The sequence below is a fragment of the Apium graveolens genome, chromosome 10 (assembly GCF_009905375.1).
Source record: "Apium graveolens cultivar Ventura chromosome 10, ASM990537v1, whole genome shotgun sequence".
Classification (NCBI taxonomy): domain Eukaryota; kingdom Viridiplantae; phylum Streptophyta; class Magnoliopsida; order Apiales; family Apiaceae; genus Apium; species Apium graveolens.
Genome location: NC_133656.1, coordinates 106,370,787 through 106,390,526, shown reverse-complemented (window position 1 = coordinate 106,390,526; position 19,740 = coordinate 106,370,787). Strand labels below are relative to the sequence as shown.

The following is a 19,740-nucleotide window of genomic DNA, read 5'->3' as shown; positions in this document are numbered from 1 at the left end:
GCGTATTGAGGCCATGCATGACATCCACCGACATTTTGCTGAAGATTTGACACACGCTCTCCGTACTATTTTTCGAGACACTGGTGTCGAGGTTGATTGGCCACCTGATCCTCCACCCGAAGAGGGTGATCATCCCGCTAACTAGGTATGCCTGAATTCCTTATTATTACCTTCAATGAGGATATTGAAAATTTTAAGTTTGGGGGTGATAATGTAAGGATTAGTTTTTGTGTGTCCATATAGATTCATATAGATTCATATTGCATGTTTAGTGTATTTCATTCATATTTTTACATGATTGTTCATATAGGACATTTTTATTTGTGTTTTTATGTGAGTTGATATAGTTGCATGTACATGCATATAACATGACCCCTTAGGTTGAGCTATTTTTGATTGATAAGTTGATGTTGATTTGAGTGTGATGATGACGAATAGAGGGTTGTTTAAGTCTAGTGAATTGATTTGCATGCCAAAAAAAATTCACAAAGACTTATATGATTGCTTTTGTTCTAGATCATGATCATACTTGTTTATTTGTTGAGATTTAATTACTTAGTTATATCTAGAACTTTTGGTATTCTCGTAATGACGTTAAAACACTGATTTTTAAAATGAAGAAAATCATTGGATTTCATTGCTAGTTGTTGTGGCTAGTTGTCAAATGCCTAATCACCGACTTATAATTTATGAGTAGTCTAGGGTTGAATGACATGGAGTGAAACGCACTGATTCAGAAATAAGAAAAAAAGAAAAAAAAGAAAAAAAATATGTGTTTATGCATAATTGATCAAGAGTGAGCTCTTTAATACTCGAGTATTAAGTTTTAGGGGACTTTGTGCACAGTGACCTAAGCCTTTGATAGTCTGGGATCCGCTAACCTAACGCTCGCTACATGGGTATTATTGTATAAGTCTTTTAAGACCTCATTCATTGCATGATCGAATAAGCATCTTTATTATGTGTTCAATAATAGCATGAATCCTTGCATAACTCTAGTAGGAAGGAGGTGCTGAGAGTCCTTATGCATTTAACGTCTACTCTGTTTATAAACTTGTGATTGTTTAAGTTATGATTATTGATCTAGTTTCGAGAGTATATCCGTTAAGCATTCCACACACGCACGGTCTGGTTTGTGAGTTTATTTATGAGATTTATTCAAACTCTATTTTCAGTTATTGCATTCTTAGAGGTGTTGGCTAATTCATTTGGTTATGGTTATTCTGAGGGGATCGATTTCATTATCATTTAGTTGCATTCATGTAGTTGCATTAATGCATTAGGTTTGTTTTATAGTTTTTGAGTCTGTTTATGCTTGAGGACAAGCATCGATTCAAGTTTGGGGGTATGATAAGTGGATTTTATATCTACTTGGAACGCTTCATTACAAGCTTAAGTTGGTGTTTTGGAATTAATTTGTTGGTATTTTTGATATGTTTTTGTGTTATTGCTTTTCAGGTATTTGTTAAATGAAGAAAGGAACTTTTCAAGGAAATATGCTGAAAAGAGATCAGAATTGGAAGCCCATGACATTCTTAAGTTGTAGAGAATCTCATTAGCTTCTCGTGGGTAATTGAATCACCTAATTCTGATGAGCATAACTCAAGATACGGCCAAAAGAAGAATTGTCAGAAAATTTCCATAAGACCAGCGCGGCCGCGCCAGAACCAGTGCGCCCGCGCTCCAGAAATCATTATTCCAGTGCGGCCGTGCCCGAAAGTAGCGCGCCCGCGCCCTGTTTCTATACCATAATCCTGATTTTAGATGAAATTGAAGATTTCAAGAGTCCTGGTCATCCTGGAGCCTATATATATCAATAAAAAGACGTTTATAACAACAAGGAGCAAATGGAGAGCAATAAGAAGACCTAGAGAGAACGAGATGGCTACGGAGAAGAAGACTTTTATTTTCTTTAGTATAGTTGATACTTGGATGCTTCTTTTCAATTTTTCTTTGAACCCCAGTACTCTTATAATATTTATTATCATGTTTTGATTAGAACCCATGGTGACGATGAGTTCGGTTATGAACTAATTGTTATCGTGGGGTTCTAACGGATTTACTTATGGATTTCTATACTTAATTTGTTCCAATATCTTGGTGTGTGGTAATTGATTGATATCCTAGTATTAATTGTGCTTATTCGTCTTATGTGCGTAGCTAACATATAATATAGTTTGTTAATCTTTATTGAAGCGATAATGAATATAGAGATTTAGAACTTGCCATGCTTGCATAGGTTCATGTATTTGTTATGCATGAGTCGTAGGTAATTTTAACCATCTTACTTACCCTATGTAATCACAATAGATAACTTGTTCATTAAACCTTTATGTTGTCAAATTCTATATACATATAGGATCTCAACATAATTGGTGTCTATTTAGCTTCCATCTCTTTTGTGGATGTCTAGTAGTAGGGTATTCGTGCAACAAAAGTTAGCGTTTACTAGTTTCGTGTTATCTGATTAGTAATCATCACCATCGCATGCTAAGGTTAAGAACAATGACTTTGAATGAAGTAGTAATGAAGTTAGAATCTCATGTTTGTCTCATATAGTTAATTCAATCACTTTTATTCTTAGTTAATTGCATGTTAGTTTAATCTTAGTTATAAACATCTAAACTTGTTATTGTCTTAGCATTGAGCGATAGCCATACCATTGTTGCATAAGTGCATAAATTGAAGTTAACCTAAACCAGTCTCTGTGAGAACGAATTTGATTTATATCTTATACTACTTGTGAACGCGTATACTTGTGTATAATTTTAACGCGTGTTTTGGCCCTAACAGGAGGTGCATTCAAAACCTGCAGTTGCTTTGCTCCTTTTTCATCTTCAATAACTGATTCCCCTATTAAGGTCTCTCTAAGGTATCTGACTGTGGCAATTGCTCAATCTCCGAATTTACGACAGAGTCGACCCGTTCTACTTTAAAGCACTCCTCTTTATCCGTGGGTAACTTTATTGCCTTGAACACATTAAAAGTGACCTTCTGATCTTGAACCTTCATCGTAAGCTCTCCTTTTTGCACATCGATCATAGTTCGGCCTGTAGCCAAGAATGGTTTTCCAAAGATAATGGGAATCTTCTTATGTTCCTCAAAATCCAGAATTACAAAATCAGCAGGGAAGATGAGTTTGTCCACCTTGACCAAGATATCCTCCGCTATGCCTCATGGATAAGCAATAGAACGATCATCTAGTTTCAATGACATGTATGTCGGTTTCGGATCAGGTAGACCAAGATTCTTGAAGATAATCAAGGGTATCAGATTGATGCTAGCTCCCAAATCACGCAAGCATTTGTCGAACGGCAAGTGTCCAATAGTGCAAGGAATAGTGAAACTTCCAGGATCTTTAAGCTTCAGAGGCAACCTCTGTTGCAGCACAACACTGCACTCCTCAGTTAGAGCAACAGTTTCCAACTCCTCAAGCTTCACCTTCCGCGAGAGAATACCTTTCATGAACTTCGCATAGCTCGGCATTTGTTCTAGAGCTTCAGCAAACGGTATGTTGATGTGTAACTTCTTGAAAACTTCCAGAATCTTGGAAAATTTCTTATCTAACTTCTGCTTTTGAAGTTTTTTTGGATATGGCGGAGGTGGATAGACTTGTTTATCCTCTGTATTACCCTTAGAAGGATTGTTTGCAATAGCTTTCTTCTTCGGTTCCACCTCGACATCCTTCTGCACAACTTTTTCAGCTACAATCTCATTTTCTGGAATTGGCAAGGGTGCAGAAACACCTGCATTCTGGATATAATTTTTAGACTCTTCGTCTTGCTGAATTTGGGGGCTTGCGACCTTTCCAGACCTCAAGGTGATGGCGTTCACCTGTTCTTTAACTTCCCTCTTGACTGGATTTGCTACTATATCACTAGGAAGCGTTCCTGGTGGTCGATTCAATAAGGCGTTAGCAATTTTCCCTATTTGGTTCTCCAGAGTCTTGATAGAAACAGCCTGAATTTTGCATATAAGAGCCTAGTTTATGAACATAAGCCTCAACTCCTCCAATTCAATTTTTTCAATCGAAGATTAACTACACCTCCATGAGTTTGTTGTTGAAGTTGGAGTTGTTGTCTTGGTGCAAATTGTTGCTGAAAACCAGGAGGATTGAATTGCTTGTTTCCAAACTGCTGGAACGGCTATTGCACCGCATTCGGATTGTTGTTCCAGCTGAAGTTAAGATGATTCCAGTTGTCAGGATGATAAGTGTCTGGAACTGGTTGTTGCGATCTCTGAAAGTTGCTCACAAACTAAGCAGTTTCACTTGATATAGAGCATTGCTCCGTCGCATGCGAACCTGCACATAACTCACAAACACTGGTTATCTGATTAACACCATAGTTAGCCAGAAAATCGATCTTCATAGATAATGCCTATTGTTGAGCAGTGATAGCCGTAGCTGTATCCACTTCAAGAGCTCCTGCCACCTTACCTTGTGGCAATCACTAGGTTGGATACTGATATTCATTAGCAGCCATAAGTTCAATTAGATCATAAGCTTCATCATAGCTCTTTGCCCATAATGCCCCACCTGATGCTGCATCGAGCATGGGTCTTGAATGTGCTCCCAAACCATTATAGAAGCAATTGATGATCATCCAATCAGGCATTCCATGATGAGGACACTTCCTAAGCATCTCCTTGTAGCGCTCCCAAGCTTCACATAGAGATTCTCCCGATTGCTGTGCAAACTGAGTAAGAGCATTCCTGATTGTAGCTATTTTTTCCATAGGGAATAATTTAGTGAGAAAATTTTGAGCAAGATCTTCCCAAGTAGCAATCAAACCAGCTGGTAGAGAGTGTAACCAGTTCTTAGCCTTGTCCCTCAGAGAGAATGGGAACTGTCTCAGTTTCACCGCATCCTCAGATACACCATTTAACATGAAGGTCTCGCAGATCTCTATGAAATTCCTGATGTGCATATTTGGATCTTCCGATGGAGAACCCCCAAACTGGACTGGATTCCGTACCATTTGAATCTTTCTAGACTTGATTTCAAAGGTATTAGCAGCAATTGATGGTCTGACAATGCTAGACTAAATGTCATTTGTTATTCTCTAACAATACAATAAGAATTACAGAAGGGGGTTGAATGTAATTCTGGCTACTTTTCGAGATTTATGAGAAATGGTTCTAACTCAAATTATATGTAACTGTTTGATTTGCAAAGTGCGGAATACAGAGTTAAGTAAATCAAACATAAAGTAATAAAAACTCAGGTCTTTAAAACTTTCTGGTGGATTTGAATGTATCCACCATATATATATATATATATATATATATATATATATATATATCAAGAGAACCCTGTGAAGCTTGAATAGCTCACAGCTGCTTTACAAGTGAACAAACAAACTACAGAGAAATTCTACAGAATACATCTTACAAATGTTTCTCTGCTAAAAATGTGTTCACTTAGTTGGTTTTTTCTAATAGCTACACTTGGTTTATATATCACCAAGTTTACATGGTAATAAGACAAGATAATAATACAAAACCTATCAAGTTTAATTCCATACTACTTCACTATTCTATTCCAGCATCATTGAATATCTTCATAATAACATGAAAATGGTAATGCTTCATTGTTCTCATTTTCCTGCTAAACAGGCTACCATGTTCCTTTTGCAAACACTTGACACATGTGACTGTGTTGTCACTGTCAACAGATATTTGAATTGATCATCTGTCGGGTACATGCTTGTTATCCGTCGGGTAGCCTTGTTGATCATCCGTTGGGTAGCTTTGTTGATCATCCGTCGGGTAGCCATTTATCACTTGACTACATTTCATTTGTGCAGAATTACAAGACATCTTATATTTACATTTAATCAACCTATTCTACACATTTACTAGTAGTCTACATGATTCATAAGCTACTGCAGAATCTTATACAAAGTTGTTTGCAGAAATGTGCTACATGACTTATTATTACATAAGCTACTCACCCGATGGATATCAATTAGTCATCTGTCGGGACTATATTGAATCATCCATCGGGACTATAATTGATCATTCGTCGGGTGCTAAAAAATTCACTAAGTTGAATCTACTAAGGTGTTTTGTTTAGCTTATCATCAAGTACACAACATATTCCTAACAATCTCCCCCAATTTTATATCTACTAGAATTGTAGGCAAAATTTAAGAGAAACTTGATGATAACAAAACATCCTAAAGATACAGATTGAAAGAAAAAAAATAGTAGATAAAACTGTTAAGTGCTACAAATTGCTGAAAGTTGAACAATGCAAAGTACACAAAGAAATTACTCATAATTGTTATCAAGATGCTCCTCTAGTCTGAGCAGATAGATCTATTTCCTTGATTGTCTGGATTTCTTCCCAAGCCTTCTCTTATTTTCTTCAATTTGATTCTGAAGTTATCTGTGGAATTCAAGTTCATCGGCTTCTGAGAGATTTAGCATTTCCTGCATTTCCAAAAGAGTCTCATTCCTAGAGAAACTCAATTGGTCCTCCAATCTGAAGAATCTTCTAACACCTTTATCATCCATAAATTCCATCAGCCAATAGGGCCTTAGATGCACTCTTTTTCCTGTAAAGGGGATAGTTAGAGTTTTTGGAAGTGCATCTTTGGCTCTAATACTCCTTAGTTCCTCAATCCTATTTAGAACTATTCTTCTTGCAGTCACATTGTATCCAAAGTACTTTTTGAAGGATGAGTAGACTTTAATCAGAACGGATTGGCTTTCTTGGAGAATCTTGTGAAGAAGCCATGTTATCTCTTTCCATCCCTTGTATTTAAATACCAGTCTTTCAGGAAGGTGTCTGTAAGCATCAATTCCTCTTACTTCTTCCAGTTCATCCAATTAGAGATTCAAATCTGAAAATTCCTTGATATCACAAATGTACATGAGATCTCTCTTGTTGACTGTGGGTTGGGATTTGGTTAGAGCTTTGGATCTGAGAGATACATGCTTCACTTTCTTGCTAGCTCTAGTCTTTGTCTTCTTTGTCTTGAAGATGGGTAAATTTAGCTCAGAAATTGGTAAACTATCCCAGTCTACTGGCTCATCCTTAGGAACAATTGGTTCACCATGAATATTTCTTATTGGAAAAACCACTTTGAATTCTTCAAATGCCACTGAGGGTTTTGATGTCTGAGTTGTAGTTGTAGGCTTTTTGGGAAATTGTTCTTCCAATTCCTCATCATTAAAGTTCACTTTCCTCTTGGAATGGAGTTTGTATCTAAATCTTCTTTTCTGCTGTGGTTCTTCTTGCATTTTCAGATCCTTAGGTTCAGTAATTATAGTTGGTTGTACAGGAAGTTCTGTTGTGATTTTTACAGCTTGAAGCTTGGCCAAGATAGCAGCTTATTCTTTCTTTTGCTTTTACTTCTTAGCATCCAAAGCAGCTTGCTTCTTTTCTAGTCTGATTCTTTCTTTCTCTTCCTTCTTAGCTTCCACAAACAATGGGTGTCCAACCACCACACAAATCTCCTTACCATTTCTGTAAATTTTAGCAATTCTCCTTTTCAATGCTGAATCAGTTGGATCTTTGTAGAATGCAATAGACCTAGCCAGCAGCTTCTTCTCTTCTGACCTAGGTGTTTCAAACACTGCATCCATAGGATTCTTGTCTGAAAACTTAGATTAGTTCCTTTTGGCCTTCATGATGAGATATTTCTTTGGAGATTTGATGCAGGAAGTTTGACCTCTTTCCAGATAGTTTATACTTATGTCATTCACAGAAATTTTCATGACTTTAGAGTGATGATTGAAGACTTTGTCTGGCTTCTGAATTGGCCCAAACTTTTGTTGGATATCTGCATCTATCTTTCTCCATTTTTCTTTATTTCCTTCTCTAAAGCTGTAATATCAATCATCTTGGGATTTGATTTTGACTCAAGGTTTTGAGATTCTAGTTGGATTAGATCAATGTTATCTAACTTTAGTGGCTTTGTGAAAGCAATTATTTTCACAATCACTTTGCTGACTTGTATGTTTAGGACTTTTTGCTCCCCCTCACTTCTTGACCCCCCTTGACTGAATGAGATAATTGAGCTTGCTTTCTCTCCCTTAGAAGAGGTTTCTTTCTCCCTCTTTTTGTTATCAACAAGTTGAGTAGAAGAAGGGGTTTGTGCTGCCACTAGTCTTTGAAGCAAATCCGTTTGTTGTGCCTGATGTAGATGTATAGCTGTTAGAGAGGCTTCCATTGTTGTCATTCTTTTCTCCAAGGAATCCACCTTGGTGGCAATATCAGTGTTCTTCCTTAATTGTCTTTTGATATCAAGCATTGTAGCTTTTGGAAGTTTTGCATATAATCTATCAGCTATATCCTTCTTCACTTGAGTGATCTCTGTTTGAATAGAAGTGATATCCTGATTGTGTTGGAAGCCTTGGATTTGCTGTAGTGGGAGAGAAGCAAGATGTGCTTGCAGAAGCTTCTTGGTGCTAGCATTTTTGGATGATTAAAGAGCAGACTGTGTTTGACTGATAAGTTGGATGAGTGTGGTCTTGAAATGATGTTCATCACATTTCTTGGAGAAGGCCCGTGATGGCATGCCTGATTTGGAACTAGGGCCTACTTCTCCCCTATGTCCAATGGTTCTTCTTCACTTTCTTCATCTTCACCACCAAATAAATATTCTGAACCACCAGTCTCATAGTCAATATCACCAGTTGTAGAGGGAAAAGTTGTGATTGCATCCTTTGCTCTTTGCATAAACTGTGTGGTGTGCACCAAGTTTAGCATTCTTTCTGCATTGTAATTGCCCTGTCCAGCTAGAAGTTGATATGCTGGAACAGGGTGAGTAAATGTCTCAGCATCCAAGGAGGTAGAATCTTTAACAGCTTGACTTTGCTGAGATAGTCCCTTCCTGTCTGCATCCTGGACATTCATTAACTCACTTGCAAAGACATCCACCCTTATTTCTCCTGTACCTGCATTTCTCTCATTATCTCTCTTTTCTTGCATCAAGGTCTCACCTTGGCTTCCCACCCTCACACCCTCACCTTCACCATCTAAGGTGGGACTCCTCTCACTCACTTTTGCCAGTCCTGAAGAAATATACTGCATTAGATCACTCTTTTCCTCTCCTTTTTCCTGGGAGCAACCCATACTCTCACTCAAATCACTCTCTTCCCTCAGTCCTAAAAGTGATTGCACTACTACTAAGTCCTCTACACTTGTAAGAATTGATGAAATTTGAAGCTGTACAGAGACACCCGGCGGATGAGGAATATCCATCGGGTTAGCAATTTGACTATCTGGCGGATGACTACTGTTAAGCTTATTCGTCGGGATACAATCACCACTCGACGGATGATAAATATCCATCGGGATAGAAGAAATAATTGAGTTTAGAGTGGAGACTATTGTAGACTCTGTGCAGATTGATGAAATTTTTTGCATAGATGTCTCAACAGTCTCAGAAAGAAAAGATAAGTGAGGCAACAAATCATCTAAAAGATGATGTTCACTTGTTTGGATTTTTGGCTTCTCCAAGAGAGTTAAAGATGGAGAATTTGGAAGTGATGTGTTTATCATGTCAACATCCAATGAGTGTGTGGGAGAGTTTGGTGTATCAGGTGCTTTAATTAGAAGAGATTTTGACTGTGACTCCACATTTATTGGAGCCACATCAATCTAACTTTGAGATAGTGCAGTGACTGGGTCTTTAGCACCAGTTTGCACAGTGTGTGATCCCTGTGCATCCCCAAGGGGTTTTGGTTACTTCTTTCTGGTATAAGTTTGGGGTGAGCTTGTGTCCCTTACCCTCTTAGCCTGTGCTCTTGGCTGAGAGCTTTGTTCAATAGTCACATCATTTTGGGAGGATGCAACTAGTAATGAGCTTATATCCTTATTAAGCACTGCAGTTTGTTGAGAAACTGTAGTGTGGCTAGGCTGGGAAACACTCACCTCTCCAACCTTATCCTTAGGGCTTCTTTGACTTTCACCCTGTCCCTCACCTTTCTTGCCCACCTTAACACTCCCCTCTTTAGGTTTGGTGGATTTTACAACTGATTTCTTTTGAAAGAAATCAGAGGGGGCTTTCTTAGCTTTAGATTTAGGAAATTTTGTTGGTTTGGTAGCTTGGGTAGGCAACTATTGGGTCATTGACGTAGTTGCCATAGCTACACTAGAAAGCAAAGAAATTTGTGAGGTTGGAAGAATGGAGACAGAAGAAATTAGCTTACTTACCTGAGGTCCCTCCATTACTGGAAAGTAGTATAAGGGAACCTCCTTGTGATGGTTTGCTCTGTTTAAATCTGCAATGATCCTTCTTTCATGAACCCAATAATTTAACTTGTTGGTTGGGTTCTCAGTCACAATTTCTTCAATAAGATGGTTAGCAAGCATCATAAAGAATCTAGCATAATAGACACTTTTACCTCTCTTATTGATCTCTTCTAACTTAAACCCTAACTCAAACAAAACCAAATCACTGAAATTAAAGTACTTATCAGTAACTAGTATGTAAAGCATGTTAAGCATATAAATGTTTATAGAGTCAAATTTACTAATTTTACCAGAAAACTCCTTAGTTACTACATCACACATATAACTCCATTCCTTCCTAAGACCCAACCTTCTAATTTCACTTAGCTTAGAGGTAGTGCGTGCATAGCCTATGGAATTAAGCATATTAACAATATCAATGTCTGTGTGTGGAGCAGTTACAGTATTATGCAAAACTGCTTACCTTTCAGAGTGAATGTGATGGTCTTGTCTGTCGAGTTGTACACTGCAGTTGTCCATATCTCTTCAACAACCTCACAGTAAATGGTGGGTGATTCTAGCATGGCATAGTTGAGTTTGTAGTTCTTCACAAAATCCATCATTTTGTCATAGTCACCAGACTGTTGAATCTCCTTGTTCACCAAAGCTGAGAAGTTATTTTTCGAATAGATATAACCGGTTTGAGACATGATTTTCACTACAGGTGCCATTGTTAGAGATTTGGAATTTGCAGAGAGAGAGTTTTCTTTTGAGAAGAAAGAAATTAGAGCAATTGAATCTTGAGAATGATAAAAGAAATGAATAAAAGTGAATTTGCTTTTATACTATCTCAGAAAATAAACTGACAAAAATAATAAAGTAAAATAAAGTAACCAATAAAAATTGCCCAAAATAGCTGTTTAAAAATAATTAAACTATAAAAATTCCATCACTTATCCTTCGTGTCATGCTTACAAGCCGTAAGTATACTCGATGGATCATGTTCAGGGAATTAACGACTAGGATTGAGATAATTCGACGGACGAGGATAAATCAGTTATCCGTCGAGTTATAACATATTCCAGAAAAATAATTGATTTTATTGACAAATTGTATTCCGACGGATGATCATATCAAACTCGATGGATAATGATCATCCGTCGGGATGTAAATTCTGAATTAGCTGAAATTTCATCCAAAATAGAAAAATCAATTAAATTTCTGGTTGTATTACAACTTGCAAAAATATCTGAAATAATTCAAGAGTAATTAAGCGTACCTAATATACTTACCAACGTTGAAAAGGTGGATTCATCAAGTGGTTTGTTAAATATATCTGCAAGCTGCTTTTCACTTGGAACAAAATACAGTTCCACAGTACCATTCATCATATGTTCCCTTATGAAGTGGTACTTGATGTCTATGTGCTTTGTTCTTGAATGCTATATTGGATTTTCAGTGATGGCAATTGCACTTGTGTTATCACAGAAAATAGGAATCATATCCACTTATAGACCATAGCCCAACAATTGGTTTTTCATCCACAAAATATGTGCACAGCAACTACCAGCAACAATATATTCAGCTTCAGCTGTAGAAGTAGAAACTGAATTTTGCTTTTTATTGAACCAGGACACAAGCTTGTTTCCTAGAAATTGACAGGTTCCTGTTGTACTTTTTTTGTCTATATTACAACCTGCATAGTCTACATCTGAGTAACCAGTTAGATCAAAACCAGAATCTCTAGGGTACCAAATGCCAAGTTTTGGTGTTCCCTTGAGATATCGGAAAATTCTCTTAATAGCTACTAAATGAGATTCTCTAGGATCAGCTTGAAATCTAGCACAAAGAAAAGTAGCAAACATTATATCTGGCCTACTAGTTGTTAAGTACAGAAGTGAGCCAACCACGCCCCTATAACTTAAAATATCCACAGACTTTTCAGTAGTGTTTAATTCAAGCTTAGTTGCAGTGGCCATGGGAGTTTTTGCAGATGTGTAATCCATTAGATCAAACTTCTTTAAAAGATCATGAATGTATTTAGTTTGACAAATGAATATACTATCACTAACTTGCTTAACTTGTAAGCCAAGAAAGTAAGTTAGTTCTCCCATCATGCTCATTTCATACGTACTTTGCATCAATTTGGCAAACTTCTTGCAAAGTTTTTCATCTGTAGAGCCAAATATAATATCATCTACATAAATTTGAACAAGTATACTAGAACCATTAACATTTCTAAAGAATAAAGTTTTATCAACAGTACCTCTTGTGAAGTGATTTTTCAAAAGAAACTTTGATAAAGTATCATACCAGGCTCTAGGTGCTTGCTTCAGTCCATAAAGTGCTTTCAAAAGATAGTAGACATGATTTGGGAAATTTGGATCTTCAAAACCAGGAGGCTGACTGACATAGACTTCCTCCCCCAAATCTCCATTTAGAAAAGCACTCTTGACATCCATTGATAGACCTTGAAATTGGCATGGGCTGCATAGGCTAAGAAAATTCTGATGGCTTCAAGTCTTGCAACAGGAGTAAAAGTTTCATCAAAATCTATTCCTTCTTGTTGACAATAACCCTTAACAACCAATCTAGCTTTGTTCCTGACCACTATGCCATTTTCATCCATATTATCTCTGAATACCCATTTGGTGTCAATTGGATTCTTTGCTTTAGGTTTGGGTACCAGCTTCCATACTTTATTCCTTTCAAATTGGTTTAGCTCCTCCTGCATAGCTAAAATCCAATCAGGATCCAACAAAGCTTCTTCTACCTTCTTTGGTTCTTCCTTAGATAGGAAGCTGCTACATAGACATTCTTCTTGAGTTGCTCTCCTTGTTTAAACTCTAGAAGACACATCACCAATAATGAGCTCAAAGGGGTGATCTTTTGTCCATTTTATTTGTTGAGGTAGATTAGCTCTAAATGAAAAGGCCTCATTGTTGTCTTGGTGTGTAACTGAGTTTTGATTATTAGAAACTCCCCCTGAGTTTATGGATCTTTGATTTGAGAAAGGGGAACTTTCAGTAAGTGATCTATTCTGACTTTCAGCTTTTCTTGATGACCCGACGGATGGTGCATTTTGAGTTCCGATGGATGAAGCTAATTGTCTCCCGACGGATAAAGCAGATTGTCTCCCCGCAGATGAAGCATTTTGCAACTCAACAGATGTTGAATTTTGTGCTTCATTAGTAGTAGATTTTTATGCATTATCCTTTGCCATTGTTTCCTGATCACTTTCATCATCACTGTCATCACTAACCATCTCCACATTATCAAATTTGAGGCTCCCATGGTAATCTCCATCTTACAGTCCTTCAATCTTCTTATCATCAAACACAACATGTATTGATTCCATAACAATGTTGGTTCTTAGATTGTAGACTCTATATACTTTACCAACAGCATATCCAACAAAAATTCCTTCATCTGCTTTAGCATCAAACTTTCCATTTTGATCAGTTTGATTTCTCAAGATATAGCATTTGCAGCCAAAGACATGAAAAAAATTTAGAGTTGCTTTCTTGTTCTTGAACAATTGGTAGGGTGTCATACACTTTGCTTGATTAACCAAAGAAATATTCTGAGTATAGCATGCAGTATTTACAGCTTCAGCCTAGAAGTATGTTGGTAACTTTGATTCTTCAAGCATTGTCCTTGCAGCTTCAATAAGTGATATGTTCTTTCTTTCCACTACTCCATTTTATTATGGAGTTCTTGCTGCTGAAAACTCATGCATAATCCCATTATCTTCACAAAATGCTCTCATAACAGAATTCTTGAACTCAGTTTCATTGTCACTCCTGATTCTTCTAACTTTGAAATCAGGATGATTGTTGACTTGCCTTATGTGATTGATAATGATTTCACTAGCCTCATCTTTAGACTTTAGGAAATATGTCCAAGAGAACTTTGAGAAATCATCTACAATTACTATGCAAAATCTTTTCCTTGAGATGGACAACACATTGACTGGTCCAAACAAATCCATGTGTAGCAATTGCAGAGGTTCTTCAATTGTTGAATCAAGCTTCTTCCTGAATGATGCTTTAATCTGCTTTCCTTTCTAGAAGGCATCACACAGTCCATCCTTAGAAAACTCCACTTGAGGAATACCTCTAACCAGTTCTTTCTTGACAAGCTCATTCATAGTCTTGAAGTTTAGATGGGATAGCTTCTTGTGCCACAACCAACTTTCATCTTGACTTGCTTTACTGAGAAGGCAAGTAACAGATTCTGCATTTGATGAGTTGAAGTCAGCTAGGTACACATTTCCTTTTCTCACTCCAGTGAGAACCACTTTGTTGCTCCTTTTGTTTATCACAACACAGGCTTCTGAATTGAATGTTACTGAATTACCCTTATCACAAAGCTGGCTGATACTCAGCAAATTATGCTTGATCCATCCACTAGGGCAACCTCTTCAATGATGATATTATCTTTTGAAATCAAGCCATATCCCACAGTATAACCCTTGTTGTCATCTCCAAAAGTAATACTTGGGTCAGCTCTCTCCTTGAACTCTGTGAGCAGGGTAGAATCTCCAGTCATGTGCCTTGAACAACCACTATCCAAATACCAAAGATTCTTTCTGTTTCCCTGCACACATCAAAACCAAATCAAGTTGATTTTGGTACCCAAGTTTCCTTGGGTCCCTCCTTGTTAGCTTTCTTCTTTTATTTCTTAGGTTTAATCTCATTTGACTTGGGGATATCAAATTCATCCTTAGTCATCTGAGTTGGACCTTTGAAGCCAGTCATTAAAACAGAATTATCATGCACATTTTGATTAACAGGAAAAGGTATGATGTTTGTAAACATGTTATTCCAGTAAGGCATGCTAAATGACATTTGAGGCATACTAAATGTAGCATAATAAGGATTAGGTACAAATGGCATATTAGCAAATTGTGCATTCATATTTTGTGCAAACATAACATTCATAGGCATAGAAGGCATGGCATTCATGTTGGGAAAAGAAGATGGTACATATATAGGAGTAGGCATGACAAGTTTGTAATTAACAGACAAATGATTAACACTACCACACTTAACACGGATTTTTCTGGGAGCATACTTATCAGGTTTGTAGTTGTTATGTTTGTTAATTCCTACTTTCCCATTTCTATTGTTTTTCTTTTTAGTTTTTGTTTTAACCTCAATCTTTTCTAATCTGTCATTCAATTGCTTGATGGACAGATGACCAACATTCACTTTCTTCTCCTTCTTCACTTGATTTGATTCTCCTAGAACAAAGTTTTTGGAAACTGATCCATATTTTTCATTTAACTTGGCAAGTTTGGCTTTATTCACAGGTTTGCTCACAACCGACGGATGAGGATTTATGTCACTCGATGGATAATCCTTTTGATTATTTGATGGATGACTCTCATCATCCGTCGAGTCCACATCTGTTAGCAATCCTTCAACCAAATTGGATTCCAGCTTCTCCTTACTCTTTTTCCAGGTTGTATCACAAAAGGACTCAATTCCATGAACTTTGGTGATTTGAGCATGGACATCTCTGGATGATTTCCATGCCTTAATCACCTCCTATTCTCATTTAAGCTGCTTCTTTAAAATCTCTTATTTCTTCAAGGACTCAGTTAATTCATCCTTAGCAATCTTACACTCAATTCTCAATTTTTCAAATTCAATAAACTGAGACTCTAGCACATTGTTCCTCTCACTTAAAAACATATTGTTTTCTTTAATTTTAGCATTTTCCTTAGTGAGGGACTTAAGTGTAACACGCAAGTGATATAATTCTGTAGACATGTCATTAATTGCATCATTACACTCAGCTTTAGATAAATGTGCTAGGTTAGTGGTGATTACCTGATTACTTGAAGAACTTGTCTCTGTTTCATCAGACTTGGCCATTGGGGCTATATTAACATAGCTGACATCTTCATCCTCATCCAAACCATCTACTACCCAGTCATTTTCTTGTGTAACAAAAGCCCTTTCCTTTTGTTTGAGCAACTCAAAATACTTCTGTTTATAATCCACATACTCAAACTTCTTCTTGCTGGAATCTGACTTTCTACACTCATCGGAAAAATGCCCTGCCAAGCCACATTTGAAACATTTGAATTTTGATTTATCCACCATATTTCTACTTGGCTTAGCTGCTCCAAAGTTCTTCTTGAACTTGAGCTTGGTAAATCTTCTGGAAAGGAATACAATATGTTCATCAATATCATCCATATCATTTTAGCTCAAAGAATCTTCATTTTCAGCTACCAGCCCCTTGCCCTTGTTTTCACAGACCTTTGAAGTAGACTCAATAGCTTCTACCTTCACCTTTTTCTCCTTTTCCAACTCAGCAATCAGTGCTATGGACCCTCCTTTCTTCCTTCCTTTCACCATCCTCTCATCTTGCTCTATTTCAAGCTCATAAGTTTTCAGGATGCCATACAGTCTCTCCAAAGTAAACTCCTTTTAATCTTGAGAGTTTCTCAAGGTTTCCATTCCTTTGGAAGAGATCTAAGGAATTTGAGATTGGAGTCTTTTGTCTGATAGACTCTTCCATGTAACTTTAGAGCATTTAGTAGTTTTTGGAACCTACTAAAAATATCAGTGAGAGACTCACTATCTTCACAATGAAAGTGCTCATATTGTTGAATTAGCAGCTGCATCTTATTCTCCCTTACTTGCTCAGTACTATCACAGATAATCTGAATTGTGTCCCAAACCTCCTTGGTTATTTTAAAGTTAATGATATTATCAAACATATCACCATCAACTCCATTGAATAATATATTCATGGCCTTCTTGTCTTTCCTAACTTGCTCAATATCAGGATCTGACCATTCATGCCTAGGCTTAGGAAAAGATGGTTCATTCCCTGTTGCAGCTCTCATTGGTACATGGGGACCTCTCTCTATGCAATCCACATAGGCCTCATATTGAGAAAGAAGATGTAGGTGCATCTTTACCTTCCAGTGGTGATAATTGTCTTTGTCCATAAATGGAATCTTCACTCCAACATCCTTCTTGTTCATCTTGATGTTTGTTGTGATCTTTAAACTCTTTTTACTTCAAGAGCTTGCTCTGATACCAATTGTTATTCCCTATCAATACAATAAGGATTACAGAAGGGGGGTTGAATATAATTCTGGAAACTTTTCGAGATTTATGAGAAATGGTTCTAACTCAAATTATATCTAACTGTTTGATTTGCAAAGTGAGGAATACAGAGTTAAGTAAATTAAACATAAAGTAATAAAAACTCAGGTCTTTAAAACTTTCTGGTGGATTTGAATGTATCCACCATATATATATATATATATATATATATATATATCAAGAGAACCCTGAAGCTTGAATAGCTCACAGCTGCTTTACAAGTGAACAAACAAACTACATAAATTTTTTACAGAATACAGCTTACAAATGTTTCTCTGCTAAAAATGTGTTTGCTTGGTTTGTTCTACTAGCTACACTTGGTTTATAAATCACTAAGTTTACATGGTAATAAGACAAAATAATAATACAAAACCTATCAAGTCTAATTCCATGCTACTTTACTACTCTATTCCAGCATCTTTGAAAATCTTCATAATAGCATGTAAATGGTAATGCTTCTTTGTTCTCATTTTCCTGCTAAACAGGCTGCCACGTTCCTTTTGCAAACACTCGACACATGTGACTGTGTTGTCACTGTCAACAGATATTTGAATTGATCATCCGTCAGGTACATGCTTGTTATTCGTCGGGTAGCCTTGTTGATCATCCGTTGGGTAGCTTTGTTGATCATCTGTCGGGTAGCCATTTATCATTTGACTCCATTTCATTTGTGCAGAATTACAAGACATCTTATATTTACATTTAATCAACCTATTCTGTACATCTACTAGTAGTCTTCATGATTCATAAGCTACTACAGAATCTTATACAAAGTTGTTTGCAGAAATGTGCTACATGACTTATTATTACATAAGCTACTCACCTGATGGATATCAATTAGTCATCCATCGGGACTGTATTGAATCATTCGTCAGGACTATAATTGATCATCCGTCGGGTGCTACAAAATTCACTAAGTTGAATCTACTAAGGTGTTTTGTTTAGCATATCATCAAGTACACAACATATTCCTAACATCATTAATCTTTGGTTGAGAATAATCCATCAAAGCTTTCGTATCTGCGGTTGGTTCTCCCATTGCTATAAAAACTAGAGTACCTGAAACACATGACTAAAGTAACCTTGTAAGAAAATAATCCAAGTCAGTGAACTTTAACAACCACTGATGACAAGCACATAAACTAAATTTAACACCGAGTCCCCGGAAGCGGCGCCAAAAACTTGTTCGCTGTAATTCAAATGCGAAAATGCATGCAATCGCACCTGATCACAAGTAGTATAAGATTTAAGTCAAGTTCGTTCCCACAGGGACTGGTTTAGGTTATTTTCAGATTATGCACTTATGCAACAATGTATGGGTATCGCTCAATGCTAAGACAAGTAACAATTTTAGTTTTGATTTAACTAAAAGATTATACTAAATAACATTAACTAAGAGAATTAAGATTGAATTACTTATACGCGAATAAATATGGGGTTCTAACTTCTTTAAATACTTCATTCAAAGTTATGTCTTTATCCTTAACATGTGATGGTGATGCAACTAATCAGATAACACGAAACTAGTATATGTTAACTTTCGTTGTACGTACACCCTACTATAAAACATCCACAATTAAGATAGAAGTTGAATAGACACCAATTATGCTTAGTTTCTATATGTCTATAAAGATATAAAACATAACGGTTTAAGAGCAAGTTATTTATCATGATTACATAGGGTGACTAAGATGGTTAAAATTACCCACAAATTATGCATGTCAATTCATACTAGCATGGCAAGTTCTAAACCCCTATATTCACTATCGCTTCAATAGAGATTAACAAACAATCTTAGATGTTAGCTACGCATCAAAGACGAATAGGCACAACCAAACTAGGAAATTAAATCACCACACACAAAGGATTATAAACCAATTAACTATTAAAATCCATAGATAATTCCGTTAGAACCCCATGACGACGATTAGTTCATAATCGAACTCATCGTCACCATGGGTTCCAATGAAAATATGATATAAAACAAGATAAGAGTATTAGGGTTTAAAGACAAATCAAAAACAAGCATCAAAGTATCAATTATATTGAAGAATATTAAAATCTTATTCTCCTTATCCGTCTTGTACTCTCTAGGTCTTTGTATTGCTCTCCCTGGTCTCCTTCTTCTTAAAAAAGTCTTATTTGAGGTTTATATAGGCTTCTAGACGACCTGGGCTCACAAAATCTCAGAATTCAAATCAAATCAGGAATCTGGCTCAGGCTCCTAGCACGGCCGCCCCAACCCCGCTCGGGCATGCGTGATATCTGCCTCTCTGGCCCAGCCGCCCCGCCTTCCGCGCGGGCGCGTCGTTCTCCTAGATTTTTCTGCAATTTCGTGTTTCTTCTGTATCTTGAGCTCCGTATGTCAGAATTTGGCGATCCAATAGTCCACGTGAAGCTATCAAGATGCTCTTCAACATGAGA

At 36.8% G+C, this 19,740-nt stretch overlaps 1 non-coding gene across 1 annotated transcript; it reads left to right on the top strand.

The window, feature by feature from the left end:
* Positions 1-4,614: 4,614 nt before the first annotated feature.
* LOC141694306 (small nucleolar RNA R71) lies at positions 4,615-4,721 on the top strand. Its single transcript, XR_012563625.1, has one exon. It is a non-coding gene; the product is annotated as a small nucleolar RNA R71 (small nucleolar RNA).
* Positions 4,722-19,740: the final 15,019 nt, after the last annotated feature.